Raw genomic sequence first — 11,550 nt, forward strand, 5'->3', positions numbered from 1 at the left:
GTCGAACATGCCTACCGAGTTTTGTTCCGATCAGCCTCCGTAAACCTTGTCTAATAGGTGCACAAATTTCATTGGCCGATGGCGGCCATGTTTTTTGAGATACGCCAATGTCCTCATAGACATACATGGCACCTTGGACCAAGACACTGCATACCAATTTTCAAGTCAATCGGACTAACGGTCAGGTCGTCATAGCCCTTTTCATGTTTTTTTCATGTTATAGCGCCACCTAGTGTTCAATCGTCGCGATTTTTTTAATGTGACCCAAGATTGAACTCCTACACATGTGGACCGAGTTTGGTGAAGATACCTCATTTACATCTTGAGTTGTAGCCCTTTTAGTAAAATAGGCTCCTCCCACAACAATAGTTTTGCGCCCCCTAGCGACCGAGAATCGAAATTTCAACTTTTTTTCGATAATTATTGATATTCAGACTCCAGAGAACATTTCTGCACTGGTTTGGTTCCGATCGAACGAAAAACCTAGGACTAGTTCGCAAAAGTAGGTTTTTGACAAAATTCAAAATGGCGGAAAAATTTGCATACCGGAAATGAAATCGGAGATATACGTTTTGTTCTTCAGTGTTCCAGCTTTCCAATGATATAAGACACTTGAGTCTACGACATATGGTCTAGGAGTTATGAGCAGTTTCGCGCTTTTGGTTGCTATAGCGCCACCTATGGGCCAATCGGGGTCATACTCTCTGAACCTCTCCTCGATTTTTGTACTACCATTTGGCAAAGTTTCACATTTCCAGCACTTACGGTTTAGGCTGCACGATGCGTTTTACGGCAGAAGAAAAATAATAATAAAAATCAGGACAATTACAATAGGGTTTCAGCACTTCGTGCTTGAACCCCTAATAATAATAAAAATCAGTACAATTACAATAGGGTTTCAGCACTTCGTGCTTGAACCCCTAATTAAAGCTGCAAGCAGCATTTATCGGGGTTCAAGCTATTAAGGTCTTTAAGGTTTTTAAGCATCAAAAGTTATAAAGTTTTATTTAGCAAGCATGTAACCACTGACATAATAGATGGAAAAGACCATGTTCTAGCATGATTTACCATGATATACCACATTCTAGCATGATTGACCATAGTTTATCATGATTTACCATGGTTTACCATTATTTACCATGTTCTAGCATAGTTTTACCATGATTTTATCTTAATTTACTTTGATTTACCATGTTTTAGCATGATTTACCATGATATACCACATTCTAGCATGATTTACCATAGTTTATCATGATTTACCATGGTTTACCATGATTTACCCTGTTCTAGCATAGTTTACCATGAATTCATCTTAGTTTACCTTGATTTACCATGTTCTAGCATGATTTATCATGATATACCACATTCTAGCATGATTTACCATAGTTTATCATGATTTACCATGGTTTACCATGATTTACCCTGTTCTAGCATAGTTTACCATGAATTCATCTTAGTTTACCTTGATTTACCATGTTCTAGCATGATTTACCATGATTTTCCACATTCTAGCATGATTTACCATAGTTTATCATGATTTACCATGGTTTACCATGATTTACCCTGTTCTGGCATAGTTTACCATGAATTTATCTTAGTTTACCTTGATTTACCATGTTCTAGCATGGTTTACCATGATATGCCACATTCTAGCATTATTTACCAAAGTTTATCATGATTTACCATGGTTTACCATGATTTACCCTGTTCTAGCAAGGTTTACCATGATTTACCATGTTCTAGCATGATTTACCTTGATACACCACATTCTAGTATTATTTACTATGATTTACAATGTCTAATTATGAATTCAAAAGCACATGTCAAAAGACTTCATTAATAAGTAGAATGGCCAGCAGAGGGCACTAGAAGACCATTATTGGCTCAGTTTCAGTTTAATCTTCATGATTTTCACTAGTTTTCTGCACTAAAGCAAACCAGTCTTTCCATGTTAACTCTATAATGCATGCTTACACACACACACACACACACACACACACACACACACACACACACACACACACACACACACACACACACACACACACACACACACACACACACACACACACACTAATACTTTAACAGATGGATTTTGACTAAATGTAATTGTAAATGTTAAAATAATGATTTTATAAAGTCTAAATATGAATTATAGAAACAATATGACAAAATAACTATTTTAAACAGCAGGGGGCAGTAAAATACCACTTATTGGCTTAATATGCCATTGTATTCATATTATTTTCACCTTTTTAAACTGTTATAGAGTCAAATTTTGTCCGATCTGTCTGCAATTTTTCATGCTTGTTCAGAGTGATATTTCACATGTTCTGACTTGTTTTTTAGAAGATCTGAGCATCTTAAAAGATATAATCTTTCGGGGACACTTGGTCAAGGCCACATTTTGAAGTGACCCTATTATAGCCATCCAAATGAAGTAGTTCAACTTTTTCTGATAATTACTGATCTAGAGAGTCCAGAGAATTGTACTGCACTAATTTTGAACATTATTATATGAAAATTATATGATCATAGATGGAAAAGACCATTTACAGCCAATTCAGGCAATTTACCATAGGAAATATATGGTTTTAAAGGTTTTTGACAGTTATAGCGCCACCTATGGTCCGATCTCCATAAAATTGGGCATGCTTGTTAATGATGTTATGTCACATATGCTCACCAATTTTTGTGAAGTTCTGAGTTTTCATTTAGGATTTATAGGCTTTTTAATGTCTTTTGCCACGCCCATTTTATAAATGACCCTATTACAGCCAGGCAAATGCAAAAGTTCAACTTTTTTTTGATAATTATTGATCTAGAGAGTCCAGAGAATTGTCCTAGACTGGTCTGGTTCCGATCGGGCGAAAAACCAGGGACTAGTTCGCAAAAGTAGGTTTTTAACATATTCATGAATATTTAATGAACAGTTTGATTGACAGCAATGGTTCTTGAGGCAAAGTTGTTCAGCATGAGCAGATCTATCAAATGATATGCAAATTGTATGGATGTGTGCAACACCACGTGATTACAGAGCCATAAAACTCATAAAACAATTGGACTTCGTTAACCTTGTTTAATAGGTGCTCAAACCTCATTTGCCAATGGCGGCCATGTTTTTCGAGATATGCCAATATCCTTTTAGACATACATGGCCTCTTGGCCCAAGACACTGCATACCAAATTTCAAGTCATTCGGAAAAACGGTCAGGTGTTTATACGTTTTTTTTTGTTTATAGCGCCACCATGTGGCCAATCGATGCAATTTTTTTACTGTGACCCCAGACTGAACCCATACACATGTGTACCAAGTTTGGTTAAGCTATCTCATTTACTTTTTGAGTTATAGCCGTTTTAGTAAAATAGGCTCCGCCCTCAACGTTAATTTTATGCCCCCTAGCGACCATGAATCAAAATTTCGACTTTTTTTTGATAATTATTGATCTTCAGACTCCAAAGAACATTTCTGCACTGGTTTGGTTCCGATCGGACAAAAAACCTAGGACTAGTTCGCAAAAGTAGGTTTTTGACAAAATTCAAAATGGCGGAAAATCTATCATGACGGAAATGAAATCGGAGATATACGTTTTGTTCATCAGGCGTCCAGCTTTCCAATGATATAAGACACTTGAGTCTACGATTTACAATCTAGGAGTTATGAGCTGTTTCGCGCTTTTGGTTGCTATAGCGCCACCTATGGGCCAATCGGGGTCATAATTTGATAACCTTTCCTCGATTTTTGTACTACCATCTGGCAAAGTTTCAATGCTCTAGCCCTTACGGTTTGGGCTGCACGATGCGTTTTACGGCGGAATAATAATAATAATAATAATTAAAGCTGCAAGCAGCATTTAGCGGGGTTCAAGCATTTAGGGTCTTTAAGCACATAAGGCAGTTTAGTGAGTTGTCTGAGTTTTTGTTTAGGATTTACAGGCTTTTGAGTGTTTTTTGCCATACACATTTTCTAAATGATCCTGTTATGGCTACCCAATGGGTAAAGTTAAAGTTTTTTATATAATTAATAATCTAGAGCTTCCAGAGAATTGTACTGCACTGGTATATTTCCGATCGGGCGAAAAACCTAGGACTAGTTCGCAAAAGTAGGTTTTTAACATAATCGCAAGTATTTAATGAACAAATTGATTGACAGCAGTAGTTCTTGAGGCAAAGTTGTTCAGTATGAGGAGATCTATCAAATGATATGCATCACGTGATTACATAGCCGTAAAACCTGTTAGCGTCAACTAGTGGCTGATTTTTCAAAATTCTTACAGACCTCTAGGGCCACGAGTCGAACATGCCCACCTAGTTTCGTTCTGATCGGCCTCCGTTAAGAGCAAACTAACAGCTTTGAATTAAAATGGTGAGGTATCCTGTTGTAAACATCAACCATGCCTGTTGACAGTTCTCTTTTGTGGGAAGGGAATGAAAAGTTCTCAAATCCGCAGCACAGCCTCAGACATAACATTTATATCCATGATCTGCCATTTTCACTATTGTCCTTGCTTGCTTCTTCACAATACCTGCAGATCTTCTGATGATTCGGCTGTGCAGGTCCACATTAACACTGCCTGGCCTAGAACATTGACTGGAAAATCCAAATTTGGGGGGTATAAATATTAATGATCCTGACTCCAACGTCACAGTCGGTGTTATGGTGGGATTCACTCATTTTTCAGCGGTCTTTTGCAAACAGGAGATTTACACATGAAGGAGGAAACAATGGTGTTTGAGGCTCACGGTATGTCAGTTCCATGTCCAGAACTCTTATCATTCAACTATGCCAAGATAAATACAGTTTTCAATTGTATGGCACCTTTAAAATAGATGATTAGTAATATAATGCTTACTTGGAGTCTGAAATGGCTTTAACAAAAGAAGAAAAATAGTCTTAGATTTCTGTTCATTCTAATCATGTACAAATAAAGTAGCACAGTAAGATTACATTTATTTGAATGCATTAGTGAGTGTGTGATTGTGCTGTGTGTGCAGCGTGTCAATACTAAAAGTGAAGGTGTAGTTGATATCTTTGGTGATAATATCTGTAGTAATCATAAAAAAACAATTAAGAAATAAAGAATTAAAATTACAAATAATATTCTATTAAGATATGAGTTACAATAACATGATTTGCAATAGTAATAATATCAATAATATATGCACAATACACACAGATTAGACTATCAGGTCTGTGTTTTACAAAAACATTAGTATTGCAGCCAATGTGAGTCTGTGGGATTTATAAACAGACAAAATATGATTTGAAATGTTATTTTAATGATTTTATTAAGTTTAAACAATATTTCAAATGGAAAAAAAAATGAAAAATAATATTTTAGTGAGCAGAATGAACCAATGAGTGTTCTTCTGGTGGTTAAAATGTAAATGAAAACAATAATACTTAAACAATAATACTTAATACACTAACCATGCTTGAACACACACATGCACACACATTTTGTTGTAGATGTAGATATTTAAAATAAAAGATAGGTAACAAAATGATAATTGCAAATCTCCTCTGTATAACACCATTTTCAGATTTCAAATTAATCACTGAGAGGCAGAAATGTTCAAACTGAGAGCTCAGTAAAAATGAAGTGATAAACTTTGACAAAACATGACTGTGTTATAATAGGTGATTTTCATGCAAGTAATTTTATATAGTCCAAAAACTAATGCAAAAGCACAGATGAAAATATTTTATTAAGTAGACTGCCTGCAGAGGGCAGTAGAAGACCACTAATTGACTCACTTTCATTTGAAAGACTTTTTTATCCACCAGTAAAACAAAGCAGTTTCTCCATGTTCTTTCCATTAAGCATGCTTACACACACAGACACACACACAAACACAAACACATCCATCCACACACACACACACACACACACACACAAAGACAAATATGTTTTCAATGTTTTTATGATGTGATATTGTGAAAATATCTTCATCTCCTCATCTTGAACAACTTTGCCTCAAGAATCACTAATGTCAATCAAACCGTTCATAATCATAATAAAAAATAAAATATACAAATATCATAATAAAACAAAAAACATCGTAATAAAAAAGATTGCTTCTTAAAGCATTTGTTTATTTCCCAATACTGAAAGCGAATTAAAAGAGCATGCGTAATCCTGCTGCTCCCTCTAGTGGACAACAGTGGTATTATAGCTTACATTTTACAGTTGAAGTGTTTGAATGAATGAATGGGAATTAGTTTTTTTACTTATATCTCAGGAACCAAAAGGCGAAAAATTCTGAAACTCAGAGCATAGATAGTGCTTGAGGAGCCCTGTTGAATGAGACCATCAAGGTGTTTTTGGGCGATTGGGGCTGGGAGTTATGACTGTTATAAGGCATATCTGTTCGGGCTATTATCTCTGGAATGCCCAGGGCAAATAACACCACATTTGAATCGAAGCTAGCCAAGGACGCGCCCTTTCCAACGAGCTCTCACACAAGGTTCGGGGTGGTTTGGGTCGGGAGTTGCGGTCGTTCAAAGTCGGGGGTCCGCGGGCTTGCGATGCGCGGGGGGGCGCGCTCCCGAGGCCCGCGACGACACGTTTCGATCAAGAGCCCCGAGAGGTCCTCACCATCAAAATTTGAGCGCGCAACGACTTTCCGTTTTCGAGTTATGAATGAATTTGTATTTGGGGGCGTGGCTTAAATGCCGTTATACTTTCGTTTCATTTCATTCATTTACTTTCGTCCATTTCCATATCTCAGTGTAACACAATTGTCAATAGTAATACTCAATAGATGAGTTTTGTTAAAATAATGTAAAATAATGTTAAAATAATGATTTTATAAAGTCTAAATATGAATTTTATAACAATATTAGGGAGTAGTATGATGAAATGACAGCAGGGGGCAGTAAAATACCACTTATTGGCTTAATATGTCATTATATTCATATAAAATCACCTTTTGAAGAAGTTAAACTTTTTTTCTGATAATTATTGATCTAGAGAGTTCAGAGAATTGTGCTGCACTGGTTTTGAACATTATGATATGAACATTATATGATAGAAGACACCATTTACAGCAAATACAGGCAATTTACCATAGGAAATATATGGTTTTAAAGCGTTTTAACAGTTATAGCGCCAACTATGGTCCGCTCTCCATAAAATTTTCCATGCTTCTTAAGCAGGTTATGACACATATGCTCATCAATTTTCGTGAAGTTCTGAGTTTTCGTTTAGGATTTATAGGCTTTTGAGTGCATTTTACCACGCCCATTTTCTAAATGACCCTGTTAGCCATGCGAAAAATGCAAAAGTTCAACTTTTTTTTGATAATTATTGACCTAGAGAGTCCATAGAATTGTCCTAGACTGGTTTGGTTCCGATCGGGCGAAAAACCTAGGACTAGTTCGCAAAAGTAGGTTTTTAACATAATTACGAATATTTAATGAACGGTTTGATTGACAGCAATGGTTCTTGAGGCAAAGTTGTTCAACAAGAGGAGATCTATCAAATGGTATGCATTTTGTGACAATAAGTGTAACACCACGTGATTACAGAGCCATAAAACTCGTTAGCGCCAACTAGTGGCCGATTTCTTTTAAAATTCTTACAGACCTCTAGGGCCATGAGTAGAACATGCCCACCGAGTTTCGTTCCGATCGGCCTCCGTTAACCTTGTCTAATAGGTGCTCAAACTTCATTGGCCGATGGCGGCCATGTTTTTTTAGATACGCCAATGTCCTCATACACATACATGACACCTTGGACCAAGACACTGCATACCAATTTTCAAGTCAATCGGACTAACGGTCAGGTGGTTAAAGCCTGTTTTATGTTTTTTTCATATTATAGCGCCACCATGTGGCCAATCGCCGCGATTTTTTTACTGTTACCTCATATTGAGCTCATACATATGTGTACCTAGTTTGGTGAAGATACCTCATTTACTTCTGGAGTTATAGCCATTTTAGTAAAATAGGCCCCTCCCACAACGTACGTTTTGGCGCCCCTTAGCGTCCGTGAATCGAAATTTCGACTTTTTTTCGATAATTATTTATCTTCAGTTTCTAGAGAACATTTCTGCACTGGTTTGGTTCCGATCGGACGAAAAACCAGGGACTAGTTCGCAAAAGTAGGTTTTTGACAAAATTCAAAATGGCGGAAAATCTATCATGGCGGAAATGAAATCGGAGATATACGTTTTGTTCGTCAGGCGTCCAGCTTTCCAATGATATAAGACACTTGAGTCTACGACATACGGTCTAGGAGTTCTGAGCAGTTTCGCGCTTTTGGTTGCTATAGCGCCACCTATGGGCCAATCGGGGTCATAATTTGATAACCTCTCCTCGATTTTTGTACTACCATCTGGCAAAGTTTCAAGGTTCCAGCTCTTACGGTTTGGGCTGCACGATGCGTTTTACGGCAGAAGAAAAATAATAATAAAAATCAGGACAATTACAATAGGGTTTCAGCACTTCGTGCTTGAACCCCTAATAATAAAAATCAGTACAATTACAATAGGGTTTCAGCACTTCGTGCTTGAACCCCTAAAAATCAGTACAATAACAATAGGGTTTCAGCACTTCGTGCTTGAACCCCTAAAAATCAGTACAATTACAATAGGGTTTCAGCACTTCGTGCTTGAACCCCTAATAAAAATCCTTACAATAACAATAGGGTTTCAGCACTTCGTGCTTGAACCCCTAAAAATCAGGACAATTACAATAGGGTTTCAGCACTTCGTGCTTGAACCCCTAATAACAAAATATATAATAATTTGCAAAAGCAGATAATTCAAAATATATCAGAAAACCACAACAAATTCTAACTCTGACAAAAATACAGATTTTTTATGCATTGCAAAATGTTTACATAAATATTCATCACAAAATATATAAGTTCTGAGGGGAGGTTGAATAATTGAATGAATGAATGATTCTCTATGGCCCTCTATTGGATATCTTTGGCCATTGCACTTTAATTCCTTTCCTATAAGAAATAAAGTTTTTCAACTAACCTTTAGATGGCAGTGTTCTATCCCTAACACATAGAGCAATGTCCAGAAACTATTTATTAGGGGTTCAAGCACGAAGTGCTGAAACCCTATTGTAATTGTAAGGATTTTTATTATTATTCTTCCGCCGTAAAACGCATCGTGCAGCCCAAACCGTAAGAGCTGGAACCTTGAAACTTTGCCAGATGGTAGTACAAAAATCGAGGAGAGGTTATCAAATTATGACCCCGATTGGCCAATAGGTGGCGCTATAGTAAGCAAAAGTATAAAATCGCTAATAACTCCTAGACGGTTTGTCGTAGACTCAAGTGTCTTATATCACTGTAATCCTTGGCTCAAGTCGGACAAAACGTATATCTCCGATTTCATTTCCGGTAGGCAAATTTTTCCGCCATTTTGAATTTTGTCAAAAACCTACTTTTGCGAACTAGTCTGTGGTTTTTTGTCCGATCGGAACCAAACTAGTGCAGAAATGTTCTCTGGAGTCTGACTATCAATAATTATCGAAAAAAAGTTGAAATTTCGATTCATGGTCGCTATGGGGCGCCAAAATGTTCGAAGGAGGCGGAGTCAGTTTTACTAAAATTGTTATAACTCGTGAACGAAATGAGATATCTTCACCAAACTTGGTACACATATGTAGGAGGTCAATTTGAGGTCACAGTAAAAAAATTGCGTCGATTGGCCTCATGGTGGCGCTATAAAACAAAAAAAACGTATAGACACCTGACCGTTTTTCCGAATGACTTGAAATTTGGTATGCAGTGTCTTGGCCCAAGGGGCCATGTATGTCTAAAAGGATATTGGCGTATCTCAAAAAACATGGCCGCCATTGGCCAATGAGGTTTGAGCACCGTTAACGAAGTCCGATCGGAGCGAAACTCGGTGGGCATGTTCGGCTCAAGCCCCTAGAGGTCTGTAAGAATTTTGAAAGAAATCGGCCACCAGTTGGCGCTAACGAGTTTTATGGCTCTGTAATCACGTGGTGTTACACTTATCATCACAAAATGCATATCATCTGATAGATCTGCTCATGCTGAACAACTTTGCCTCAAGAACTATTGCTGTCAATGAAACCGTTCATTAAATATTCATGAATATGTTAAAAACCTACTTTTGCGAACTAGTCCCTGGTTTTTCGCCCAATCGGAACCAGACCAGTCTAGGACAATTCTCTGGACTCTCTAGATCAATAATTATCGAAAAAAAGTTGAACTTTTGCATTTGGGTGGCTGTAATAGGGTAATTTATAAAAGGGGCGTGGCAAAATACACAAAAATGCCTATAAATCATAAATGAAAACTCAGAACTTCACGAAAATTGGTGGGCATATGTGTCATAACATGGTGAAGAAGCATGCAGAGTTTCATGGAGATTGGACCATAGGTGGCGCTATAACTGGCAAAAAGGTTTGGAAACCACATATTTCCTATGGTAAATTGCCTTTATTGGCTGTAAATGGATTTTTCCATCTATTATTTCAGTGGTTAAAAGCTTGCTAAATAAAACTTAATGTCTTAAATGCTTATGTGCTTAAAGGCCTTAAATGCTTGAACCCCGATAAATGCTGCTTGCAGCTTTAATATTTAATTATGATCGTCATTTAAGTGATTTTTTCTTTTAAAAATCATTTTTCATGAGCCAATTTATGGCCTAGTTATGTATCTGTGCAGTAAATAGGTAAAAAACTTCAAAATTTCCACAAAAACACAGCATAAATGGATAGTTTAGAAGTAAATAAAAAAAAAGATATATAGTTTTCCATATAAAAAAATTATATTTCCTTATGCAATTGCTCTTTAAAAGTTTGGGGTCAAAATGACCCCAAACACCTTAAGTGTTGTCCTTTTTTAACAGTGATTAAGGTTAATGAGCATAAATAAAATAACTTTTCGTTATTTACATTTTAATTTCAGCCAAATTTACTTAGAGAAACAGATTAACGTTAGTTTCCTATATTAAATTTGAAATGCTGGGTAAAACTTCATTCATAGCCACTTCTAGAATCAAATTTCAAGAATGGTTTTTCCTAGATATTATAGTTACATTCATTTTTCTGGCAATACAGTACACTCATTCATTTTCATGCATTTATATATTTGGACTTAGGCAGTTTCAACAGTATAATGTTGGCAGTGGAAATGATATATAATTATAATCATTTCTTGGTAATTTGCGCACAATTGCAGTTCAAATGCTTCTTCTCACCTAAAGTAGGAGCTGCAGCCACACATGATGATCTTGTGCACTTGAAATTCTCTGTCATCTAATATGATAATCATGTCAGTATGTTCACCCAGTAAACGTGCTTCATCATACACGGCCAAAGCCGTTCTTATGTTCTCCATGTTCTCTCAGGACTGTAAATGTATTCAGTCTTCTCTCCTCAAACTCTGATTAAAGTCACCTCAGGATTTTGTCTTTGAGGGACTGTTGCTCAGGAGAGTTCTATAGAATGTCTCTGTGACATCATAGTTGTAGAGCTTGAAAATATCTCTTCAGTTTGTGTCTTGGCCACATAATTATTATAGAGTTTTGTTTTATCGATTCCTTTTGACACTG

The sequence above is a fragment of the Leuciscus leuciscus genome (genome assembly GCF_965113295.1).
Source record: "Leuciscus leuciscus genome assembly, chromosome: 1".
Classification (NCBI taxonomy): Eukaryota; Metazoa; Chordata; class Actinopteri; order Cypriniformes; family Leuciscidae; genus Leuciscus; species Leuciscus leuciscus.